Genomic DNA, 12,394 nt, shown 5'->3' on the forward strand with positions numbered 1-12,394 from the left:
CCGTTTGGAATTCTCTCTGCCCCTCTCCTGCTCAGGCACACTTGCTCTCTCTCAAAATAAATAAAAAAGATTAAAAGAAAGAAATTAGGAGAGCACAGACCAGTGCCTGACATTTAATAAGCTGTTCCTATTATTCTGTAATGACAAGAAGAGCTAATAGTGTTGGCAGTGTTTTACTTCATGTTTTTATTCAGAACATATTGAGCACCTACTCTTAGTAATAAAAGACATTGCCAATGAGGAAATCAGAAATTAGATCTTTCAAAAACTCCTGTTAAGAAAAAAATAATTAAAAAAATAATAAAAACAAAACTAATAGCATGCATTTTTATTTTTTGTCTCGTCTTTTATTTTATTTTATCTTTTAATTTTGTCACAAATTCTCTTTATTACATTCAGTTAAGTGTTTTGGAATTCTTAACTAGACAATATTTTTGGTTTCTATGGTTAGGGCTTGACAATTTTAGGTCTGACATCATCAAAAAGCAGACTATAGAGTATAAATAATCTCTTCATTCTTTCTTATGTTCATTTTTTTATTCTTCTAAAGTCTTACTTTCTCATTGCTTTGTACTTTTACCATTGTATTTTTTGTTTTGTTTTTTTACTTCATAACCTTTGTTTGTTTTTATTAACCTCTGCCCTAAAGATAACAGTTCCCAGTTTTCCAGAGTTTGTGAATAGACCTTAAGTGTTCTCAATAATTGACCAAATTTGTGAATGCCACTATATCTCTAGCTGTATCTGTAAAATACAGTAAACTTTAAAAATTCAGTGATGTAAATATTTACTTCAAATATGTAAATATAGGTATCTATAGTAATGTGTTAAGTTTTCTAGTTAACTATCATTTTCTTAGGTTTATCTTTTTCATCAGATATGAAAATTAGCTTTCTTTTGGGGGCTAGCTTTTATAAAGAAATCATGGTTTTAAAATCACTTTACAAACATTGCTTATCATTATCTATTAGCTTGGTGACCTTAGACAAATCACTTCTGTGCCTCACTTTCCTCATCTGTATACTGTTAATACTAATAGTCCCATCTTGTAGGAATGAAAGGCTTAAATGAATTCGTGTTAAATGTTTAACATATAAAAGTCACCCAGTAAAATTGATACTATAACTACAACGGAATGACAGAGCTTGCTTGGCTTAGTTCTAAAGAGGGCAGAGAAATTGAGAAAATTTTTTGTATATATTTCATTAACAATTCCATATTGTACATTTAAATGTTTTCTGTGCATATAAAATTACTATAGTGATATATTCAGAAAAGGAAAAAAGTACAAAAATAAAAATTACCCATAGTTCTACTTATCATTGTGCCCAGAATATGTTTGTATTTCCTTTAGTTTTTTTCCTCATAAGCATAGTTTTGAGGGTTTTTTGTTTCATTTTTAAGCAAATAATAGTATCAATTTTATAGCATGTATTTTCTGTGCTTTTAATTTTTATAATCATGTATGATAAGGCAGTCTCATTTTCTAAAATCTTGATGTCCTTTAAGTTTCTTAACTTTTCTGCTATTATTTGAATTTTTTGGAAAAGATGGTGACCTATTTTTGGAAAAGAGAGTGACCTGTTAACTTCACCAGCGGTCAAGACTGGCTACCCAGCATACTGAGACCACTTTTCCATCTTTCCCTGTCATCTTTTGCTTTCTTTCTTAATTTATTCTCTTCTTTTTGGTTAGCTTATTTTTTGATAGCTTTGAAAAGAGGTATTGGGGAAGTATATATTTGAGATTTTACATGCCTGAAAAGTATATTATATACTCATGTTTAATTCTCTGACCCAATATAGAATTCATCATTGAAAATTATCTTCAGAATTTTTCCTCTAGCTTCCATTGTTGCTGATTATCATTTCTTAACAAGTCAGAAGTCCAGTGCTGTTTCAGCTTCTGATTCTGATCCTGTTTCTTTGGAAGCTTTTAGATTTTTCTCTTTATTCCTGGTGTTCTGAAATAGCATGGTGATACACTCTGATGTGTATTTATTTTTTCCCTTTCATTATTCTTGGTACTCTTTTTTGAATACCTATTGCTTGGATATTAATCTCTTTAATCAATCCTCAGTGTCTTATTATTTCTCTTCCATTTAACATTTCTTAGTGTTTTTTTACATTTTTCTTATACTTCCTCAAATTTATTGAACTTAATTTTGACCATCATATAAGTTTCTTAAGAGTTCTTTCTCCAGGTTTATTTTTTAAGTATTAGTTCATGGATGTAATATCTTCTCTTATATCTTTGATACTGTTCATTATTATTACTCTGAAGTTTTTTCTGCTCCGTACTCTTTTCTTCTGAATCTCTGCTCCAATCACTCTCTTTCATGTTGGAACCTTTCCTCAAATAGCTATTTCTTGGTATTCTGTTGCTTAGAATGTGGCACTACAAAGGCAGTTAACAGAGGGGCTGTGTATGTCTCTGTGAACGTGTTGTATTTGACAAGGTAAGGCAGTGGCTTTGTCTTCTTTGGTGAGCATCACTGTAGGACGGTTATGTGGTCACCTGGCATTTTCATTGTAGACCCTAAACTGTTGATCATTATTTTCCCTGGGAAAGTTCAGCTTCTTTGCAGGAGGATCTTTCAATCTACTTAAGTTTAGTTGCTGTCTACCATTTGGGAGTTTGGCAGGGTGAAGCAGCATCCAGGGCAATCTGGACTTCACTTATATCCCTCTGATTTGTTTGATGATTCCAAATCTCTCGCTAATTTTGTTGAGAGAATAAACTTTCTGGACTTTCAAGATGGGTGTGTGGGGGAAAAATTGCTTGACTGCCCTAGGTTGTTGGAGTAGAGCCTTAGGGATTTAATTACTTATTTTATAAACTTTGACTTTAGACCTTACTTCCCTCCTTCTTCTATGGAACCTGGTATTACTAATTCCTGAATGCTTCTGGATTCTGAAGAATGAAATGTTTGTTTGTTTGTTTTTTTCTTTTTTATCTTCTTTTAGATATACCTAGTTGTATTTCCTTTTTTGACCACTTGGTGTGATTTGTATGCTCTCTGCTTACTTTCCTGCTTTCCATGTACACATATATACATATATTATGGTTTGGGTTTACCAGTATTTTTCTTAATTTATTGAAGGTGAAATTTGTTTTCTCCTTATTATTTTGGTTGGGTTTTAAGAGATAAAGGGAATGGTTAAATCTCTATCTTATGGGGGTGCCTGGCTGGTTTAGTCAGTAGAGCATGCAACTCTTAATCTCAGGGTCATGAGTTTGAGGCCCATGTTTGGCATAGAGTTTACTTAAAAATAAAATTAAATGAAAAATTAAAAACAAACTGTCATTTGTAAAGTGGAAGCTTTTTGTAAGCTTTTTTGTTTGTTAAAATAAGCTTTTTAAAACTAAAGGAATATAATCATCCCTCTTTTAAAAATATAGTTTGTCCCATTATCAAACATATTTCTTTGGTATACAGTATTAGTTTTCAAAAGTGTATTTCAGGGGTGTCTGGGTGGCTCAGTTGGTTAAGCGGCCGACTTTGGCTCAGGTCATAATCTTGCGGTCCGTGAGTTCGAGCCCTGTGTCAGGCTCTGTCCTGACAGCTCAGAGCCTGGAGCCTGTTTCAGATTCTGTGTCTCCCTCTCTCTGACCCTCCCCTGTTCATGCTCTGTCTCTCCCTGTCTCAAAAATAAATAAACATTAAAAAAAATTTTTTTTTAAGTGTATTTCAGAAATAGATCATTAAATATAAATGCAGTTTTTTAGATTTTGTTTTTATGTTTAGGAACACATAAATATAAATTGTTGGATATTGATTGAAAGAGTCGATGTCTACAATCTTAATTTCAACCATCCCATTTGCCAATAACCACTTCTTTTTGTTTCAGTGTTTTTCCTCTGTGTTCCCAATTCAAGTATTGTTTATCTTTCATTGGGACTTCAGATCCTTTGATGCCATATTTTTAGTGTTCTTCATACCATATCCTCATTTCCTCATTTCCTCAGTTTTCCTAGCATAGATCATTTTCAACTAGATTTATTATAATCCTGTCTGTCTTCATATCCTCAACATCCTTGCCTCTGTTTCCATCATGCCTCCTTTGAAAACCCTATATTACCACCTGCTTCGTACCTGTACCAGAGCGCTTGAAAGTGGCTGAAGAAAAACATATACTTGTAATGGCTAGGCTTTAGATTTTTCTCACAAGTGGACCTTTAATGTTGCCTAGAAATCCCATTACAGCATTCTACTCCATATTATTCCTACTTTCTTACAGGATTATTTCATACCTTCTCCTCAGACCTGTAATATCTCCTATTATCTTTTTTTCACTGATTTTTTAGCTGATTATTTTAATTGCTTAATAGAGTCAACAGAGAATTCTTCAAGGATTAAACCTACTAATCTAGGTGCAGCTATACCAATATTCTCTACTTTTTCTCTTACTACAGTTACTTCTAAGGTCAGTCCTTGCCTTTGTTCAGTAGATCTGAGCCCTGTTCTCTCCCTCAAGAACTTTGCTCTTTTCTCTCTACTGGCTTCAGTTCCCCCCTTTTATTAGATAATTCTTATCATTATACTAATATGCCTTAGTTGCTCTTATCTTTTAGAAACATTCTCAGTTAAGGCTCTCTAGAGACACGGAACCAAGAGAAGATGTACTTACTGATATATACATACATACATACACACACACACACACACACATATATACATATATATGTGTATATACATACACACACACACACACACACACACACACATATTGAGGAGGGGGAGGGGTTTTTTAAGTTTATTTTTAATTATTTTTTTTCTCAGAAGACAAATGTTTTAATAATGAAATTTTTTTTCCCCAAAATTTTTTTTTTTTTTTTTTTTTAAATTTTTTTTTTCAACGTTTGTTTTTTTTTTTTTTTATTTATTTTTGGGACAGAGAGAGACAGAGCATGAACGGGGGAGGGGCAGAGAGAGAGGGAGACACAGAATCGGAAACAGGCTCCAGGCTCCGAGCCATCAGCCCAGAGCCTGACACGGGGCTCGAACTCACAGACCGCGAGATCGTGACCTGGCTGAAGTCGGACGCTTAACCGACTGCGCCACCCAGGCGCCCCTCCCCAAAATTTTATGGTGTAGTATTGGTTTCAAGAATAGAATTTAGTGATTTCTTCACTTACATATGACTCCCACTGCTCATCATACCTCCTTAATACCCGTCACTGGGTTTTAGCCCATCTACCACCAACATCTTTCCTTCAACCCTCAGTTTGTTCTCTGTTGTTAAGAGTCTTTTATGATTTGCTTCCTTCTCTTTTTTTTTTTCTTTCCCTTCCCATATGTTTGTCTGTTTGGTTCCCTAAATTCCACATATGAGTGAAATCATGTGTTATTTGCCTTTCTTTGACTGATTTATTTCTCTTGGCACTATTTCTCTTATACAGTATAGCTCCATCCACATCATTGCAAATGGCAAGATTTCATTCTTTTTAATGGCTACTATTCCATTGGATATGGATGGATGTGTATGTGCGTGTACGTGTACACATTCATCAGTCAGTGGACACTTGGGCTGTTTCCATAGTTTGGCTGTTGTTGATATTGCTGCTGTAAACATCGGGGTGCATGTATCCTTTCAGATCTGTATTCTTGTATCCTTTAGATAAATACCTGGTTAGTGCAATGGCTGGATCATAGGGTAGTTCTTTTTTTAATTTTTTGAGGAACCTCCATATGGGTCTCCTTAGAGGCTGCACCAGTTTGCATTCCCACCAACAATAGGAGGGGGTTCCCCTTTCTCCACATCCTCACCAACATCTGTTGTTTCCTGTGTTGTTAATTTTATCCATTCTTACAGGCATGAGGTGGTATCTCATTGTGCTTTTGATTTGTATTTCCCTGTTGGTGAGTGATACTGAGCATCTTTTTATGTGTTTGTTAGCTGTCTGGCTGGATGTCTTCTTTGGAGAAATGTTTATTCATGTCTTCTGCCCATTTCTTCACTGGATTATTTATTTTTGGGGTGTTGAGTTTGATAAGTTCTTCATAGATTTTGGATACTAACCCTTTATCAGATACGTCATTTGTAGATATCTTCTCCCATTCAATAGACCACCTTTTAGTTTTATTGATTATATCCTTTGCTGTGCAGAAGCTTTTTATCTTGATGAAGTCCCAGTAGTTCATGTTTGCTTATGTTTCCCTTGCTTCCAGAGATGTGTCTATTAAGAAGTTGCTCCAATGAAGTCAAAGAGGTTGCTGCCTGTGGTCTCCTCTGGGATTTTGATGGTTTCCTATCTCACATTTAGGTCTTTTATCCATCTTGAAGTTATTTTTGTGTTTGGTGTAAGAAAGCGGTCCTGGTTCATTCTTCTGCATGTTGCTGTCCAGTTTCACCAACATCATTTGTTGAAGAGACTGTCTTTTTTTTCCATTGGATATTCTTTCTTGCTTTGTCGAAAATTAGTTGACTATGTAGTTATGGGTCCACTTCTGGGTTCTGTATTCTGTTCCATTGATTTATATGTGTCTGTTTTTGTGCCAGTACTTTATTGTCTTGATGACTACAGCTTTGTAATACACTTGGAGTCTAGAATCATGATGCTTCCAGCTTTGCTTTTCGTTTTCAGGATTGCATTGGGTAATCAGGGTCTTTTGTGGTTCCATACAAATTTTAGGATTGTTTGTTTTAGCTCTGTGAAAAATGCTCATGGTATTTTGATGGGGATTGCATTAAATGTGAAGGTTGCTTTGATTAGTGTAGACATTTTAACAATGTTTGTTCTTCCAATCCATGAGCATGGAATGTTATTCCATTTAGTTGTGTCTTCTTCAGTTTCTTTCATAAGTGCTTATAGTTTTCAGAGTATAGATTTTTGACCTTTACTTCTTACCTCTTTGGTTAGGTTTACTCCTGGGTATCCTACAGGTTTTGGTGTAGTTGCAGATGGGATAGATTCCTTGATTTCTCTTTCTGCTTCTTCATTATTGGTCTTTAGAAATGCAACTTATTTATGTATGTTGATTTTATATCCTGCAACTTTACTGAATTCATGTATCACTTCCAGCAATTTCTTGGTTGAGTCTTTTGGGCTTTCTACATAGAGTACCATCTCATCTGTGAAATAGTGAAAGTTTGACTTCTTCCTTGCCAATTTGTATGCTTTTTATTTCTTTCTATTGTCTGATTGCTGTGGCTCATACTTCCAGTACTGTGTTAAATAGCAATGGTGAGAATGGACATCCCTGACTTGTTCCTGACCATAGAAGAAAAGCTCTCAGTTTTTAATTGAGGATGATATTAGCTGTGGGTCTTTTATATATGGTGTTCATGATGTTAAAGTATGTTCTCTCTATCCCCGCTTGATTGAAAGTTTTTATCAGGAATGGATGCTATACTTTGTCAAATGTTTTTTCTGCATCTGTTGAGAGGATCATATGGTTCTTATCCTTTTTGTAATGTGGTGTATCATGATGATTGATTTGTGAATAGTGTACCACCCTTGCAGCTCAAGAATAAATCCCACTTGATCATAGTGAATAATTCTTTCAACGTACTGTAGATTTCATTTGTGAGAATTTTGTTCACAATTTCTGCATCCATGTTCATCAAGGATACTGGCCTGTAATTCTCTGTTTTAGTGGGCTCTTTGTCTGGTTTTGAAATCAAGGTAATGCTAGCTTTGTAGAATGAGTTTGCAGTTTTTCCTTATTTTTCTATTTTTTGGAACATTTTGAGAAGAATAGGTATTAACTCTTTAAAACATTGGTAGAATTCCCCTAGGAAGTCATCTGGCCCTGGACTCTTATTTGTTGAGAGTTTTTTGATTACTGACTCAATTTTTTTGCTGGTTATGGGTCTGTTCAAATTTTCTATTTCTTCCTGTTTCAGTTTTGGTGGTTTGTATGTTTCTAGGAATTTGCTCATATCTTCCAGATTGCCTAGTTTTTTTGCATATAATTATTAATAATGTTCTCTTATAAATGTTTGTATTTCTATGATATTGGTTATGATATTTCCCCTTTCATTTGTGATTTCATTTATATGGGTTCTTTTTTTTTTCTTTTTGATAAGTCTAGTCTACTGGTTTATCACTTCAAGGAAACAGTTCTTATTTTCATTGATATGATTTTTTTGTTTCTATATTTATTTATGCTCTGATTTTATCATTTCCCTTCTTCTGCTGGCTTTAGGCTTCATTTGCTGTTCCCTTTTTTTTAAGGTTATTTAGTCTGAGAGAGAGAGAGAGAGCGTGCATGTACACGTGCAAGAGGAGGAGAGGCAGACACAGAGAGAGAAAGAGAATCAATCCTAACCAGGCTCCACACTGCCAGTGCAGAGCCCAAAGCAGGGCTCATACTCACAAAACTGTGAGATTATGACCTGAGCCAAAGTCAGATGCTTAACCAACTGAGCCACCCAGGTACCCCTTGCTTTTCCTTTTCTAGATCCTTTAAGGTATAAGGTTAGGCTGTGTATTTGAGACTTTTCTTGCTTCTTCAGATAGGCCTATATTACAATATACTTCCCTTTAAGACTGACTTTGCTGCAACCCAAAGGTTTTGCACTTTTGTGTTTTCATTTTCATTTGCTTCCATGTATTTTTTAATTTCTTCTTCAATTTCATGGTTAACTCATTTATTCTTTAGTAGGATGGTCTTTAATCTCCATGTATTTGTGGTCTTCCCAAATTTTTTTTGTGATTGACTTCAAGTTTCAAAGCTTTATGTTCTGCAGATATGCATGGTTTGATCTCAGTCTTTTTACTTGTTGAGGGCTGATTTGTGACCCAGTATGTGATCTGCTCTGTAGAATGTTCCATGTGCACTCGAAAAGAATGTACATTTGCTGCTGTAGGATGAAATGTTCTGAATATATCTGTTAAGTCCATCTGGTGCAGTGTGTCATTCAGAGCTGTTGTTTCCTTGTTGATTTATGTTTTGATGATCTATCCATTGTTGTAGATGGTGTGTTAAAGTCCCCTAATATTATTGTATTATTACCATTGAGTTACTTTGTATTTGTTAATAATTGATTTATGTATTTGAGTGCTTCCATGTTGAGGGCATAAATATTTATAATTGTTAAATCTCCCTGATGGATAGACTCCTTAATTATGGTATAATACTCTTCTTCATCTGTTATATTGTTTGGTTTAAAATCTTGTTTGTCTCATATAAGTATGGCTGGTCAGGCTTTCTTTTGGCATTCATTAGCATTATATATGGTTTTTCATCTCATCACTTTCAATCTGCAGATGTCTTTAGGTCTAAAATGAGTCACTTATAGGCAGCATATAGAAGGGTCTTCTTTTTTTATCCATTTTAATACTCTTTGTGTTTTGATTGGAGCATTTTGTCCATTTACATTCAGAGTAATCATTGAAAGGTATGAATTTAGTGCCATTATGCTACCTATAAGGTTGGTGTTTCTGATGATGTTCTCTGTTCCTTTCTAGTCTTTGTTGCTTTTGTGGTCTTTTTTTCCCCCAACTCAAGGAGTTCCCTTTAATATTTCTTGCAGGTCTGTTTACTGGTCATGAATTCCTTCATTTTTTGTCTGGGAAACTCTCCTTTTACTCTGATTGCCTTGCTGGATAAAGTATTCTTGGCTGCGTACTTTTCCCATTTAGCATGTTGACTATATCATACTACTCCCTTCTGGCCTGTCAGTTTTCTGTGGACAGATCTGCTGCGAACCTGATCTGTCTTCCCTTGTATGTTAACAACTTTTTTTTTTCCCTTTCCTCATTCAGGATTCTTTCCTTGACTGTGTATTTTTGAACTTCACTGTGATATGTCTTAGTGATGGCAGCTTTTGTTGAATTTAATGGGAGGTCTCTATGCTTTTTGTTTTTTAATGTCTGTTTCCTTCCCCAGATTAGTGAGATTTTCAGCTATAATTTGCTTAAATAAACCTTCTGGTCCTTTTTTTCTCTTCATTTTCTGGGACTCCTGTGATACAAACGTTATAATGCTTTAAGGAGTCACTGAGTTCCCTGAGTCTACATTTGTGATCCAATACCTTTCTTTCCTTCTTTTTCAGCTTCATTATTTTCCATAGTTTTTATCTTTTGTATCGCTGATTTGCTATTCTGCTTCATCCATCTTCATTAGCATTGCATTCATTTGGCTTTGCATCTTGGTTATAGCATTTTTTATTTCTGCCTGACTAGTTTTTAGTTGTTTTATCTCTACAGTAAAGGATTCTGTAGTGTCTTCTGTGCTTATCTCAAACCCAGCTAGTTTCCTCATGATTACTGTTTTAAATTCTGGTTCAGACATCTTACTTTTATCTGCATTGATTAAATCCTTGTGACTTCTCTGTTCTTTCTTTTGGGGTTAATTCGCCTGTCTTCTCATTTTGTCTGGGTTACTTTCTGCATTTGATTGTTAGGAAAGACCGTTGTACTCTTCCAAGTAATGGCTATATTAAGACGAGGTTCCCCCCCACCAGCCCCCAGAAAAGGAAGCTAGATTCTAGGTGTGTTTTGGTTTGTTTGTTAAAAGAAGCTAGATCCAAGGGTGAAAAAGGAATGAAGATAGATCCTGTTTCCCCTCAAACTGAAGCTTTCCAACACTCTGTGATCAGTAGACTTGGTGCATGCGAGGGGTCTGTGCCAGGGAGATGTATTTCAGTAAGTTGGCTGACAAAATTGTGGGAACTGGCAAATTTGAAATCTGTGTAGGACAGCAAGCTAGAGGGAGGTTGGAGTTGTACAGCCCTTACGCAGAATTTCCTTCTCCAGGAAACCTTAGTTTTTTCTTCTTAAGGTATTCAACTGACTACATGAAACCCACCACCTTATTGAGGGTATCTCCTCTACTTAAAACTGGCTGATGTCGCTGTTAACTATATCTATGAAATACCTTCACAGTAACACCTGGATTAGTATTTGATTCAATAACTAGATACTGTAGCCTAGCCAGGTTGATACATAAGACTGACCATTACATTCTCCCTTGTTTCCTCATGCCTTTCTTCCTACAGTCCTAATACTCTCCTTTTCTTCGCAGCAAATCTCAATTATTTATGTTCACTCCTTTTTGTCTTCTTAATTCTCTTTAAACACACTCCAGTCAGATATCTGTTTCTGCCACTTCATTGTTTCTGTTTAGTCAGCAGTTACCTCTTTATTGTCCAAATCACAGGGAAGCTCCCAGGTATTACGTTTCTCTCTCAGTAGACATAGCTACTTCTTCCTTCTTAAGTCACTGTCTGAACTTGTTCTGTGGAATACACACTGTCATAATGGATCTTAAAAAGCTAAACTGTAAATACTGAATTATCTCAGAACTCAGTCTTCAGACCTTTTTATCTTTCCTGTCTTTATTCACTCTTTGGTGAATAAAGTGAAAACCAATTCCATAATTTTATTATTTTTGTTAGAAAATAATGATGGTGGAAGAGGTAATATAGTCACATGATTTATATATATGGTAAAATGTCATTCACCCATGGCTCTGAGCTATCAAATTATCTTCTTGAAGGCAACCAAATTTGGCAGTCTCATAAATTTTTTTCCAAAGATTATGAATATAATAGCACATACATATTGATTGAGAGGCAGTATGTGATATAGTGCTTAAGAACTTGGACTGTGGAGCATAACTCCCTGTAATCAAATTCTGTCTCTGCCCAGTTGCTGGCTGTGTAACTTTCAAGTCTCTTAGCTGATCTTGGTCTCAGTTTTCTCCTATGTACAAAAAGAATAGTTATAATATACTTACTTGTTTGAGTTATGAGGTATAAATGACTAAGTATGTGTAAAGAGCTTACAAGAGTGGCACATAAAAATAAATAACATTCCTTTTTTCCATAAATGATAGCATTGTATACATACTCACAAGCTTCTTGCTTTTTTTTCCCCCATCAACAAATGTCTTGATAAGCTTTTCTTTTCAGCACATAAATCATGCCTCATTTTTCATTGGATGATGTGTTGTTTTATTTGCTCTAAATAATGTCTTTGATGATGACTTCAAATATATATCTACTGGATATTTCCACTTAGATACCTAATAAAATCAAAGCTTTCTAATTACCCTTGTCTTTTCTTTTGATCTTATTTTCCTACATTATAATCTATAATTTTTTTTTTAGCTAAATCTTCAGAATCTCTCTACCTATTGGTAACGCTTTACTTCACGCCAGCATTGTTGTACTGAGTTGCTGAAAGCCAACAACTTGAGAATCATTATTCCAAACTTTTGGCAAAATATTTTCAGCTCCTAGTGTTCTCCTATTTAGTCTTCCTTCTTCCACTTTTACTCTTCTATAATCTGTTCGCACAGTGGTTTTAAATGCAAATCAAACTATTTCTCACCCATACCATATTTTCTGGTGGGTCTTATCTGCTTTAGATTTAATTCCTGAGTTCTGACTAGATTCTAGTAGAACTCTTGTAAACTGGTCTCTTGATTTCTTTCTTACTC

General features: G+C 34.9%; 1 protein-coding gene across 5 annotated transcripts in view; it reads left to right on the top strand.

Annotated features, from left to right (window-relative positions):
* STAG1 (stromal antigen 1) overlaps window positions 1-12,394 on the top strand; it is a 402,324-nt gene that overhangs the window by 242,530 nt on the left and 147,400 nt on the right. The gene's annotated exons all lie outside the window — the stretch shown is intronic.

The sequence above is a fragment of the Panthera leo genome, chromosome C2 (genome assembly GCF_018350215.1).
Source record: "Panthera leo isolate Ple1 chromosome C2, P.leo_Ple1_pat1.1, whole genome shotgun sequence".
In the NCBI taxonomy this organism is placed as follows: domain Eukaryota; kingdom Metazoa; phylum Chordata; class Mammalia; order Carnivora; family Felidae; genus Panthera; species Panthera leo.